This window comes from Olea europaea, unplaced genomic scaffold (genome assembly GCF_002742605.1).
Source record: "Olea europaea var. sylvestris unplaced genomic scaffold, O_europaea_v1 scaffold1381, whole genome shotgun sequence".
Taxonomy (NCBI): Eukaryota; Viridiplantae; Streptophyta; class Magnoliopsida; order Lamiales; family Oleaceae; genus Olea; species Olea europaea.
This window is the reverse complement of record NW_019231325.1, coordinates 60607-72723: the sequence shown is the minus strand read 5'-3', so window position 1 is coordinate 72723 and position 12117 is coordinate 60607. Positions and strand designations below refer to the sequence as shown.

The following is a 12117-nucleotide window of genomic DNA, read 5'->3' as shown; positions in this document are numbered from 1 at the left end:
TTGAACCAATTCCAACAATTTTTAGTGCCATTCTACATTTTTTTTTGTTATAACATTCGGCTATCTAATAAAGGAAGTATCTTAAATTTATAAAACCTTTTATTGTTAAAAAAATAAACTTATAAACCTTTTACTTGGCAATACAAGGAATGGGAAAATTAAAACTTGAAAAAGTTATTGAGGGGCTAAACGAGGCACCTATGAGTACATAAATTTTGAGTTAGAAATGGTAGTACACTAAAATATTTATTGCTTCATCTGAATAAGTAAATATTTTTAATTGTAGACCAATTAATCATTTACCAATGTTAGTTGTATACATATAATAACACGACGTTTCTCTTAAATAAGTTCCATTCCAAGCTGACAATGAATCTCTCTGCTGCTCCTACAAACAACATTGGCTATGGAGATAACAAGATGATTCCACTCATAAAAATTTTAGAGCCACAGATGCAAAGAAGTGGTAGCTGCCATTCCTTTCCATTCAGTTGCGGATACAAGAAAGCGGTAGGTGATCGTTGACCAGTCGACTGTCGCATTAATGAGATCATTTATTAATATTTAAACAAATAATATTAAACAATTCAATTAATATATAAATGTACTAAAACGTAAATCAAATATTAACTATCATCAAGTTTCTTTTCCAAAATCACCAATTTTCACAAATACTAACAGATTCCATAGGTCCACAGATACTAAGAAAATCCTCAATTTTCACGAATTTCATAGTCCACGAATATGATATCGCATATTCTCAAATTCACGAAGCCCACAATTTTCATAAATACTATCAGCAGGCTCACAACTCACTAAGTCACAGACAAACTCACAGTAAATGCTCATAAAAACATAAATTCATAATTCATAAATCATAATTGACTATTTTAACTGATAACTCATAATTTTATAAATAATAAATCAATAAACCAAATAGACTAACAACAACAAAAAAAATAAAATAATAATAATAATAATTGAAGAGAGACAAGAGGTTCACCGCTCACGTCCCGCTATTACGAATGGAATCAGTTACCGGCGATGCAGTGGCCGATGGCTCAACTTCAACGACTCCACAGTGGCTTAGCATGTGTGCTAGCAACAGAGAATTGGGTTTGGAAATTGGAATTGGATGGAATTGTTTAATTATGGGTTTTAAGTGCCGAGGGCATCTCTGTGATTTGTGAATTGAATAAAACCAGCAAGTCAAGCGGGTTTTGCATCTTCAATCCATTGGATTGAGTAATTGGGTCTATTTTTATTTTTATTTTTATTTTTATTTTTAATAAGAGGCCCAAAAGAAAAAGGCGCACAACTTAAAAAAAAATAAAAATTGGCCCAAATGACTTTTACTCGTCTTCAAAATCATTTATTCTTCTGGGCGGCTGCACCTACATTTCAACCTTCAAGCTTTGTCCATACAAGGGTGGATCCACATGGGGTCACGTGGGGTCAAATGACCCCCCATTTTTTTGGATTTTTTTTTTTTTTTTTGCTGAAAACTTAATTTTCTGTCTCAAAATGTCCATATCCTAAATCTATATCAATATCACATGATCCATATCCATTATTTAGTCCATAGATATATCGTATAATCCATCAATTTCTTCCCAAAATGCAAACACCGAACATGAACAATAAATAATCGATTTTTCCTTTTTGTTCATGATACGTTGTTCGAAAAAAAAAAATTTGACCCCACAATTCGAACTGTTTGGATCCGTCCCTGTGTTCATAGCGAAGCGACGACTGTAGGTTCTTGCGAAGCACTGTTTCCACATCGATTCCTGAGTCTTAGGAGGGAATGCTGACATCAAATATGGAAAGAACAAAGCTTAACCCTTGCTATTGCTATAAAATAAATTTGGGTTAAGCTTTATTCTTGCCAGATCCAATGTCGGCATTACCTCCAAAGACTTCGGGAGAGGTGGTGTGGCAAACAACCGCCTCCATCAATTCTTTCTGGTCGTGGCACTTGAGTAGTTTTAGAAGGAACCATTTTCTTATCTCCATCATCAATGTTTTTCTTGTAGTAGAGAGGTTTTTGGAAGCACGAAACTCTGCGAAAGTCTCTTGTATTCTCATGGTTGTGGGAGGAAAAACAAAATTTATAGTGAATCGCGAAGGTTAAATATTTACAGAATGACTAGTAGTTGCCAGCTTGTAATGGGGTTTTATTTTAATGAAATGCCGTGTTATTGTAACATATTTAAAAAAAAAAAAAAAAAATTTATTTTTCCTTACCATGCTTATCCCTTGAATTAATTGTTTCATTAATTTGGGGTCCCACTTGTTATAATTATCCTACTAAATACATTTTGAGTGGACAATGAAAATAACTGATCCTAACGATAGTGTCAAAATAAACAAATCATATGTAATAGCATTCATCAAGGTCGTAATGGTCTAAAATCAAGTCATGTTAAATCACGGTCCAATTTAGGTTCATACCGTCTTTCAAATTTGTAAGTACTAACCAAAATGGTAGATCAGACAGTGACATTTTAACATGTCATTTTTTATTTTAACCCATTTAAAAAAAAATAAATTGATAGCTCTTTTAATTTTTACCTTTTAATTCTATTCTACCATCCCTACGCGACTATCCTACTGTAACATATTAACCTGTGAACTAGAGAATTTCAACTTTGATTCGATGTAATTTATTCAGACACAACGTTTTTTACTTTTTGAAGCACAAGTCAGGCGTTGACTTTGAATCATTTTGTGTATCATAAAATATTAAAATGTACCCCCATTATGGCATACTAGTTTTTCATGGTCAACAGATGTTAATCTCTCTGACAAGCAGAGTTGGATGGGATAGAAAAGTGGTTACAGGTTACATGACATTAATGATATATTTATCCTTCATCACCTCACAAATTTATGAATCTTATAATAATAATAATAAGAGAAATAGTCATGAATTTCATGAAAGGTAAAATATGAATACTTTTATGATATGTAGATAAAATTAATGTCTGACACTAATTGAATTCATAAACCATTTATAAATTGATTGCATATGTCTATTTATTTATAACCAAAATGTTGATTTTTTTAATTTTTTTTAATGAGATAAGAAAGTGGTTCCATGACATTAATGGTGGTTACATAACATTAATGATATATTTATCCTTCGTCGTCTCACAAATTTATGAATCACATATAAATAAATAAATAAAAGATAAATAGTCATGAATTTCATGAAAGGTAAAATATGAATACTTTTATGATACTAACATTAATTGAATTTATAAAGCATTTATAAATTGATTGCATATGCCTATTTATTTATAACCAAAATGTTGATTTTTATTATTTTATTATTTTTTGAATGAGATAGAAAAGTGGTTACATGACATTAATATTAATGGTGGATACATGACATTAATGATATATTTATCCTTCATCGTCTCACAAATTTATGAATCATATATAAATAAAAAATAATAATAAGAGAAATAGTCATGAATTTCATGAAAGGTAAAATATGAATACTTTTATGATATGTAGTTAAAATTAATGTTTGACATTAATTGAATTTATAAACCATTTATAAATTGATTGCATATGCCTATTTATTTATAAACAAAATGTTGATTTTTATTTATTATTATTATTTTTTTTGAATGATATAGAAAAGTGGTTCCATGACATTAATGGTGGTCACATAACATTAATGATATATGCATCCTTTGTCGTCTCACAAATTTATGAATCACATATAAATAAATAAATAAAAGAGAAATAGTCATGAATTTCATGAAAGGTAAAATATGAATACTTTTATGATATGTAGTTAAAATTAATGTCTGACATTAATTGAATTTATAAACCATTTATAAATTGATTGCATATGCCTATTTATTTATAACCAAAATGTTGATTTTTATTTTTATTTTTATTTTTTGAATGAGATAGAAAAGTGGTTACATGACACTAATATTAATGGTGGTTACATGACATTAATGGTATATTTATCCTTTATCATCTCACAAATTTATGAATCACATATAAATAAATAAATAAAAGAGAAATAGTCATGAATTTCATGAAAGGTAAAATATGAATACTTTTATGATATGTAGTTAAAGTTAATGTCTGACATTAATTGAATTTATAAATCATTTATAAATTGATTGCATATGCCTATATATTTATAAACAAAATGTTAATTTTTTTTTATTTTTTTTGAATGAGATAGAAAAGTGGTTCCATGACATTAATGATATATTTATCCTTTGTCGTCTTACAAATTTATGAATCACATATAAATAAAAAATAAATAAAATGAGAAATATTCATGAATTTCATGAAAGGTAAAATATGAATACTTCTATGATATGTAGTTAAAATTAATGTCTGACATTAATTGAATTTATAAACCATTTATAAATTGATTGCATATGCCTATTCATTTATAATTAAAATGTTAATGATATATTTATCCTTCGTCGTCTCACAAATTTATGAATCACATATAAATAAATAAATAAGAGAGAAATAGTCATGAATTTCATGAAAGGTAAAATATGAATACTTTTATTATATGTAGTTAAAATTAATGTCTGACATTAATTGAATTTATAAACCATTTATAAATTGATTGCATATGCCTATTTGTTTATAACCAAAATGTTGATTTTTATTATTTTTTGAATGAGATAGAAAAGTCGTTACATGACATTAATGATATATTTATCCTTCGTCGTCTCACAAATTTATGAATCATATATAAATAAAAATAATAATAAGAGAAATGGTCATGAATTTCATGAAAGGTAAAATATGAATACTTTTATGATATGCAGATAAAATTAATGTCTGACATTAATTGAATTTATAAACCATTTATAAATTGATTGCATATGCCTATTTATTTATAACCAAAATTTTGATTATTACTATTATTATTATTTTTTGGAATGAGATAGAAAAGTGATTACATGACATTAATGATATATTTATCTTACGTCTCACAAATTTATGAAACATATATAAATAAAAAAATAATAAGAGAAATAGTCATGAATTTCATGAAAGGTAAAGTCTGAATACTTTAATGATACGCAGTTAAAATTATTGTATGGCATTAATTGAATTTATAAACCATTAATAAATTGATTGCATATGCTTATTTATTTATAACCAAAATGTTGATTTCCCCCCCTCTAAGTAAGGCAAAAAACTCAAATAAATAGCTCACCTCAGTTGACCGAAGTATCATAATCTCACGCTAATTTATTAAGATTCATGAAATATCGACACCTTTTAATCTATCTGATAAAAGAATAAGATGAAGATCAGAACCAATGGAATCATTTCACATAATAATGTAAAATTATATTTTTTTCACAAATATTAATAGGTATCTGGATCCTATTATAAATTCAAATTCAATGAAAGATGAACTTGTATAAAACAGAATGGCCACGAACGTTTCCCGTTGTAATTACCATTATAGGACATGTGTGGCCCAACCCATAACGGCCATGAAAACTTAGTGCTTGTTTGTTACGGATTAAAAGTCAATTAAAATCAATTTTTTGACTGTTATTTCACTATTCTAGTCGTCATTTTTTAATTATTCTCTCACAGGTAAGACCCGTTTTATTTTCTAACGGTCAAAAAATCAATTATCAAAATCTCCACCAAACAAGCTCTTAATGTCATCTTTACCTCCCTCAAGTATACTACTAGCAGTCCTTCGAGAGTACGACACACACCTTTTTCTTTCGGAGCCGTTTTTATGCAATGCCTATTCATAGGTAAAGTATTATGTGAGGACTTCGAGATCCGTATGTTGACTTTGTGTAGCGAAATCAGAGAGTTCAAATGCAGGAAGAGATTTTGGTTGCCTCATGAGAATCAATGTGCAGGATAAGAACAGAATGGATAAATTTGTTGTCTGAATGACTCAGCCTTGTGAAGCCGGGAAAGAGGCTTATCAAGAATGAAGTTACACTTATCCACCACTAATTTTTATCTGTTCATAAATTAAAGCATTTATAAATTCTCCCCAAACGGAGGCTAAGAGTATTCTAAACTTCATTCATACATTAAATCATTTGGATCATCTCATGTTATGTAATTTTTGGTAATGGTTCAACATCAACCCATTTTATAAAGCAATCTAGTGTCACTATTGTGAACTTAGTGCTTCCTATTTCATGGGCAGGTGTCCGATCATGTCAATTACCCATTTGGCAACGGTCACGGACTCACCACTGACTTTAGTTCTTTAGGTAGAGATTGGATCATAGGTGCGAGTCTATGGCACATGTTGCATTTTCACGAAAAAAATCTAAGGAATCATTTTTCAAGGTCGACAATAGTGTCCTCAATATTTTGTTAGCTAGGGATTGTCTCTAGCATGGTTTTGGCATGTCCCTTTACAAACTTCTCTAAGTGCATATGAAGCTTCCACTTTATCCAAATATCTGGGAACGGGATAGCAAATCTTCATAGATAGAGGACGTATTCGATTAAGGTATACATTGTCGCTCTTATTTTTAGATTGTATGTCATTGTATTATCAAATGGCTCCATATCATCCTTCAAATATTGAATGATGTTATCCATCAAGATAGGTCCCTTCTCTACAACCATTAATATGCTTGCACATTTCTCTATTGTTGCCCATCTTATTCTTCTTAGTAGATGTTCACCAGCTCTTCCATTCTCTAACTAGTGGCCAACCAAGCCACAACGTCTATGTGATTTTTTTGAAGTCTTGAAATTTTCTTGACCTCTACATCCATGAACTTGTCGAACTCCCTTACACCACTTGGAGATGTGAGATTATCATTTCTATCTTCGACTGGTAAGATCCTTTTTATTTGGTGATGAAGTGGGATTTGCAATATGTAATGACTAAGGCTGGGCAAAACCCAACTCAAACCGCTTAGTCCGACCAACCTAAACCAAACCGATCGGTTTGGATCGATTTTTTGGGTTGGGTTGTAAAATTGAATTTGAAGTGAGGTTGGGTTGGGTCTCATAACCCGAGACCCAACCCAACCCGATAAATTAAAAAATTAAGGGATAATTGCAATTGAGGCTTCAAACCTTTCAAAAAGTTGTAATTTTTTCCCTAATCTTTTATTTGTTGCATCCGTCACCCAAACCTTTCAAAACGTTATGAATGAAGCTCCAGTGGATGGATTTCATCCATATTTCTGTTAATTAACTGAAAAATTGGACTTTAACCACATATCAATCAATTATAAAAAGACAAAATTGTAACTTTATATTTTTCACATTAAAAAACTTAAATAAAAACAACAATAAAAAAAAGAAGAAGAAAGCAAAATAAAAAGGAAAAAAAAATCTTATTCTTTCTCACCCTCACCCCTAACCCCTAACCCCAACCCCTATCCCAAAATCGGTGGAAATCTCCCCAACCTCTATTCGGTCATTGCTGGCCATAGCACCATAACCACTCAAATGATTAAGCTCTGCCAGCCAACCGCATCCCAGGACATTGAATTAGAAAATGTTTGTAGAAATTTAACATTCAGCCTTGTTTCTCGAAAGTGTAAGTTGTTCGAGATTAACTAATTCACCAAACCTGTTGACCCCAAATAGTATTGCCAACAGATGCTGGACGGTGGAGTGCCACGTGGCTCGGATTGAGTGGGCCATAGGCCCAAGTAGGTTGGCCAAGTATGACAACACGTAACAAAACCCACTTGGGATTGTCCCAAAAACATTGTTTCCAGTCAAAACTAGCCTTCTTAAACTTGTCCAATTATTGAGTTTAACAATAAGCGAGCCAAATAATGCTGGGTTTTCAATGAAAACTAACTCTTCCAAAATAGAATTTTGAACGGATAATGGTGAAAAATCCAAAAATGGGATTTCATTTTGGCTGAAGCATTTATAGAAAAAAAGTTTTTTGATGTGAGAAAGTGGGGAGATAAGAGAAGGGTCAAAGTTAGAACTAGATGAAAATTTTGGAAATGGGATTTTCGATCGAAAAATGGCTGTCATTCCAAGTGAGAAAGTTGGTAATTGAAATCTTAAAGCCTCTTTGCAAGAGGGTGGGCAAACATTATCCAGACCTTGAGACAAAAAGTTGATCCATCCGTCAAAGAGAGGCAGATACATTTTTGTCACTAGTTGGTTCTTCATCTTTTATCAGATCTCACTATATATATATGAAGATGGTCATGCCAGTGTGGTCGATTTTGGGCAAGGTGGCGGTGACGGTGAATTTTTTATTTTGGGTTAGGGGTTGGGGTTGGGGTTGGGGGTGGGGATGAGGGAGAATAAGATTTTTTTTTTCCTTTTTATCTTATTTCTTCTTTTTTTGTTTGTTTTTTATTTAAGTTTTTTTAATGTGAAAAATATAAATTTACCATTTTGTCTTTATATAATTGATTATTATGCGGTCAAAGTCCAATTTTTCAATCAACTAATAGAAATATGGATGTAATCTACCCATTGGGACTTCATCCGCAACGTTTTAAAAGATTTGGGTGATGGCTGCAACAAATGAAAGGTTAGGAAAAATCTTCAACTTTTTAAAAGGCTTAGGGCCTCAGTTGCAATCATCCCAAAATTTAATATCTAAGATGAAAAAAATTTAAATAGACACAATAATAAAGATAAGAGAATGACTTATAATTTATAAACGTCCATTTTCTTCACATAGATTGATTTACATGAACACTATATACAAATGCAATGTTATTTGATGATAAAGTAAAAATGAAAGACATGATGACGAAATGAATGAATTCTAAATAAATTGTAAAAAAGAATTTTTATTTATAAATTTTAAACTTATTTATACATTATTTTTAGAAAGAATTCCTTATATTTGTGTTTAAAAAAAAACGAAGGTTTTCAAGTGATTTCAAACTATAAAAAATTATCCAAATTTAGCAAATACACCGGATCCAACTTTAATTGGACTAAGTCCAAACCGACCAACCCAACCTTACCCAACCCAAACCTATCCAAGCTCCAAATCGATCGAGCTTGGAAAGTTTTGTGTTGAGTTGGGTTGAAATCAATAATTGGGTTGGGTTTGGTTAATTTTCGATAAAATCGACCATGTTGGGTTGTGTTGGGTTTGGGATGGAAAAAATCGACTCAATCCAACCCACGTCCACCCAATGACTTTATCAACGTTCAGTTCATTTGCCATCTTGAGCCCAACTATTGTAACCTCATATTCTGCCTCGTTAGTAGAAGCTTTGAAAGTAAAGCTTATTAGGAGCATTATAATGTCTTAGGATCATTAAGGATTTTGAGCTAAATTCAATGATTAAGTCCACACGTACTGAACCCTTTATGGACGCTCTTTATAAGTAAGATCGAATTGATCCAATTATACTATCTATTTTCAATAGTCACCCTGAAATGTCGATTCTTATAGTACTTATCATAAGCAGCAGGTGCTCCCTTCTACAGTGTGATCTACTAATCACACCTTAATTTTCTTGAAAATATAATTAGAGTATATGCTAATTTCCATCGGGTGCGTCAAAGCTTGATCTCATGGAGTGCCAAGCTTACGTAGTAGAGATGGGATAGAATTTCATCTTCACTTTTGATGAGTTCAACGCTGATGGCGTGTTCGGAGATGGCCAAATATAGAGAATGGGTTCCTTGGAGTAGATCTTGGAATGGCCTTAGATATTATCATATGGTCCATTTAATCTAGTGTTCTCAATAATAGAGCTTTTGTTATCTATGAGGGTTTTGTGGATATTAGTTTCAGCCACAAGCATAGTGTAACCAACACATCGTAGCGTGAGTAATGAATATCTTTTGATCTTTTTTTTTTTTGGAAAAACCAATCATTTTAGTCCAATCATTAGTTTCACGTTATTCCAGTTATGGCAACCATTATGGTGGCATCATTAGAAATTTTTTCCACCTATGATTTGCTTATTGACTTTGTTGAGCCTTTTGAGGAACTCACTTCATTCTTGTTTGAGTTAAACCAGGCGTTCCTTTCGAGTGGTCTGAGCTCTGGATCCCATGAATTGGATAAAGATGGTTATGGCCAGGTCTTTACAACTTGGATTGGACCTTTGAGACAATTTTTTGAATTTCCTTTTAGCTTGTGGTCTCTAGAAGTTAGGGAAGGCTTGACAAATGATCTTGTTACTTGTTCTTTGGAGCTCATCCATAAAATATATTTGTCCAAATGATCCACAGGGTCTCTTTCACCGTAATATATCGTTAGTTGAAGCATCTTGAGTTTTTCTAGCAAAGGCTCAAATAGAATGTCCTATGAAAAGGGGATGCATATTAGTGAAATATTCCTCAGCCAACCTATTTTCCTTCCTTTCGAGATCATCTAGCTGTTGCCTTGGTTCAGCATACCTTGGGAACTTGCTCGACCGGGCCTATCTAATAAATTTTTCTTTGTAGGTTGAGCAACCCAAATAGTCGAACACACTTTCCTCATGTTGGAGTTCTCTCCTTTGTGGTAGTGATATGGTTGCATGAGTCCCACTTTGTGATAACTCTTCTGAGTAGTGGGAATTTTCCCTGTTGGCTAATAGGGGTCTCTGTAGGAAAATTTGTTACTTTAAATCACCAGATCTTTCATGTTAAATCATAAAAAAATACATAAATATGGTGGAAGCGTACCTGAATCAGACATGGTTAATGCAATAACGAATTTCACGGTTATTGTCTTCCAAATCTACACGCAGCTCGTAATTCTCTATGACGATAGGAGACAGAATAGAATGAGCAAAAGATCCGTGTGATTTGGAGACCATAACCGTATTTATATAGCGATGCCTTTTGACCTAATTTGGATCATCATAGAATTAGGATTTGGACTTGGTCTCTACACATATAGAACCCATACTTTAATTGGATACATTAAAATTCAAAATCGAAGTCTTATTAGATCACTTTTAACTGGGCTTAACCGAATTCAATAACCTTTAATTTAACACACAATTATTAACATATATAAGCCCATTTATTGATTAAAAAATCCTTACAATCTCCCACTTGGGCTATATGTGTCACCATATAATTGTGCATTAAACATAACCTTGTGAGTACTCAGAATTTTACTATCATTACTGAATGTATCCCTAAACAATCCCGTCCATCAATCATATCAACATAGGATCAAGGCGAGTTTCGCTACTTTCATTTAGCTAAACCCATCAATGGTCATGTATATCGATATAACCGAATGACAAGGATCAAATATAGATGTGTAGCATGAAAATTACATGTGATGTGATGTGTAACATGCCTATTTCTAGCTGGTCCACCTTAATACCTTAATGAGATTATTTTAAACAATTTTAGAGATAATAAATCAAATAACTTTATAATCAAAAATAACTTTAACCTTAAACCGTATTTAAAATAATAGTACATGTGTCCAATATGAAAAGTAAAAGTAAAAACTCCCACTGAAACTAGATATCTTCAAGTGACATTACACTCATATGAGCAGTGTGCTCACGAAAGACCTTGTGTATTAATCCCTTAGTAAGCAGATCCACAACCATGGAGTTTATCCCAATATGCTCTATTGACACTTGTCCACTCTGAACTCTTTCTTTAGCAACCAAGAACTTGATCTCTATATGTTTTGATTTTGTCAAGCTCCTGTTGTTATTGGAATATAGCACTGCTGATTTATTGTCACAAAATATCTTGAGCGATCTTTCTATATTGTCCACATTGCACAACCCAGTGACAAAATTACGCAGCCTATTCCATGATTAGATGCCTCATAACACGCTATAAACTCCTCTACCATGGTGGAAGTAGTTATGAGTATCTGCTTAGCACTTTTCCAAGAAATAGCACCTCCAACAAGCAGGTAAATATAGCCTGAAGTGGATCTCCTACTATCTTGGCATCCCATGAAATCAGAATCAGAATAACCAACAATCTCCAACTGATCCGATCTCCTGTATGTGAGCATGTAGTCTTTTGTTTTCTGTAAATACCGGATGACCTGTTTGACTGCTTTTCAATGATCCATTCACATGTTACTTAAATATCTCCCCAACATCCCAACAATGTACGCTATATCCGAACGCATACAAATATAAGCATACATTAGACTCCCTATGACTGAGGAATAAGGAATCTTCTGCATTTCTTTAA

At 32.1% G+C, this 12117-nt stretch overlaps 1 long non-coding RNA gene across 1 annotated transcript; it reads right to left on the bottom strand.

Moving 5' to 3' along the window:
• Positions 1-230: 230 nt before the first annotated feature.
• LOC111375515 lies at positions 231-1270 on the bottom strand. Its single transcript, XR_002699325.1, has 2 exons — positions 1004-1270; positions 231-533 (listed from the first exon to the last, which is right to left on the bottom strand). It is a non-coding gene; the product is annotated as an uncharacterized LOC111375515 (long non-coding RNA).
• Between the last annotated feature and the right edge of the window lie 10847 nt (positions 1271-12117).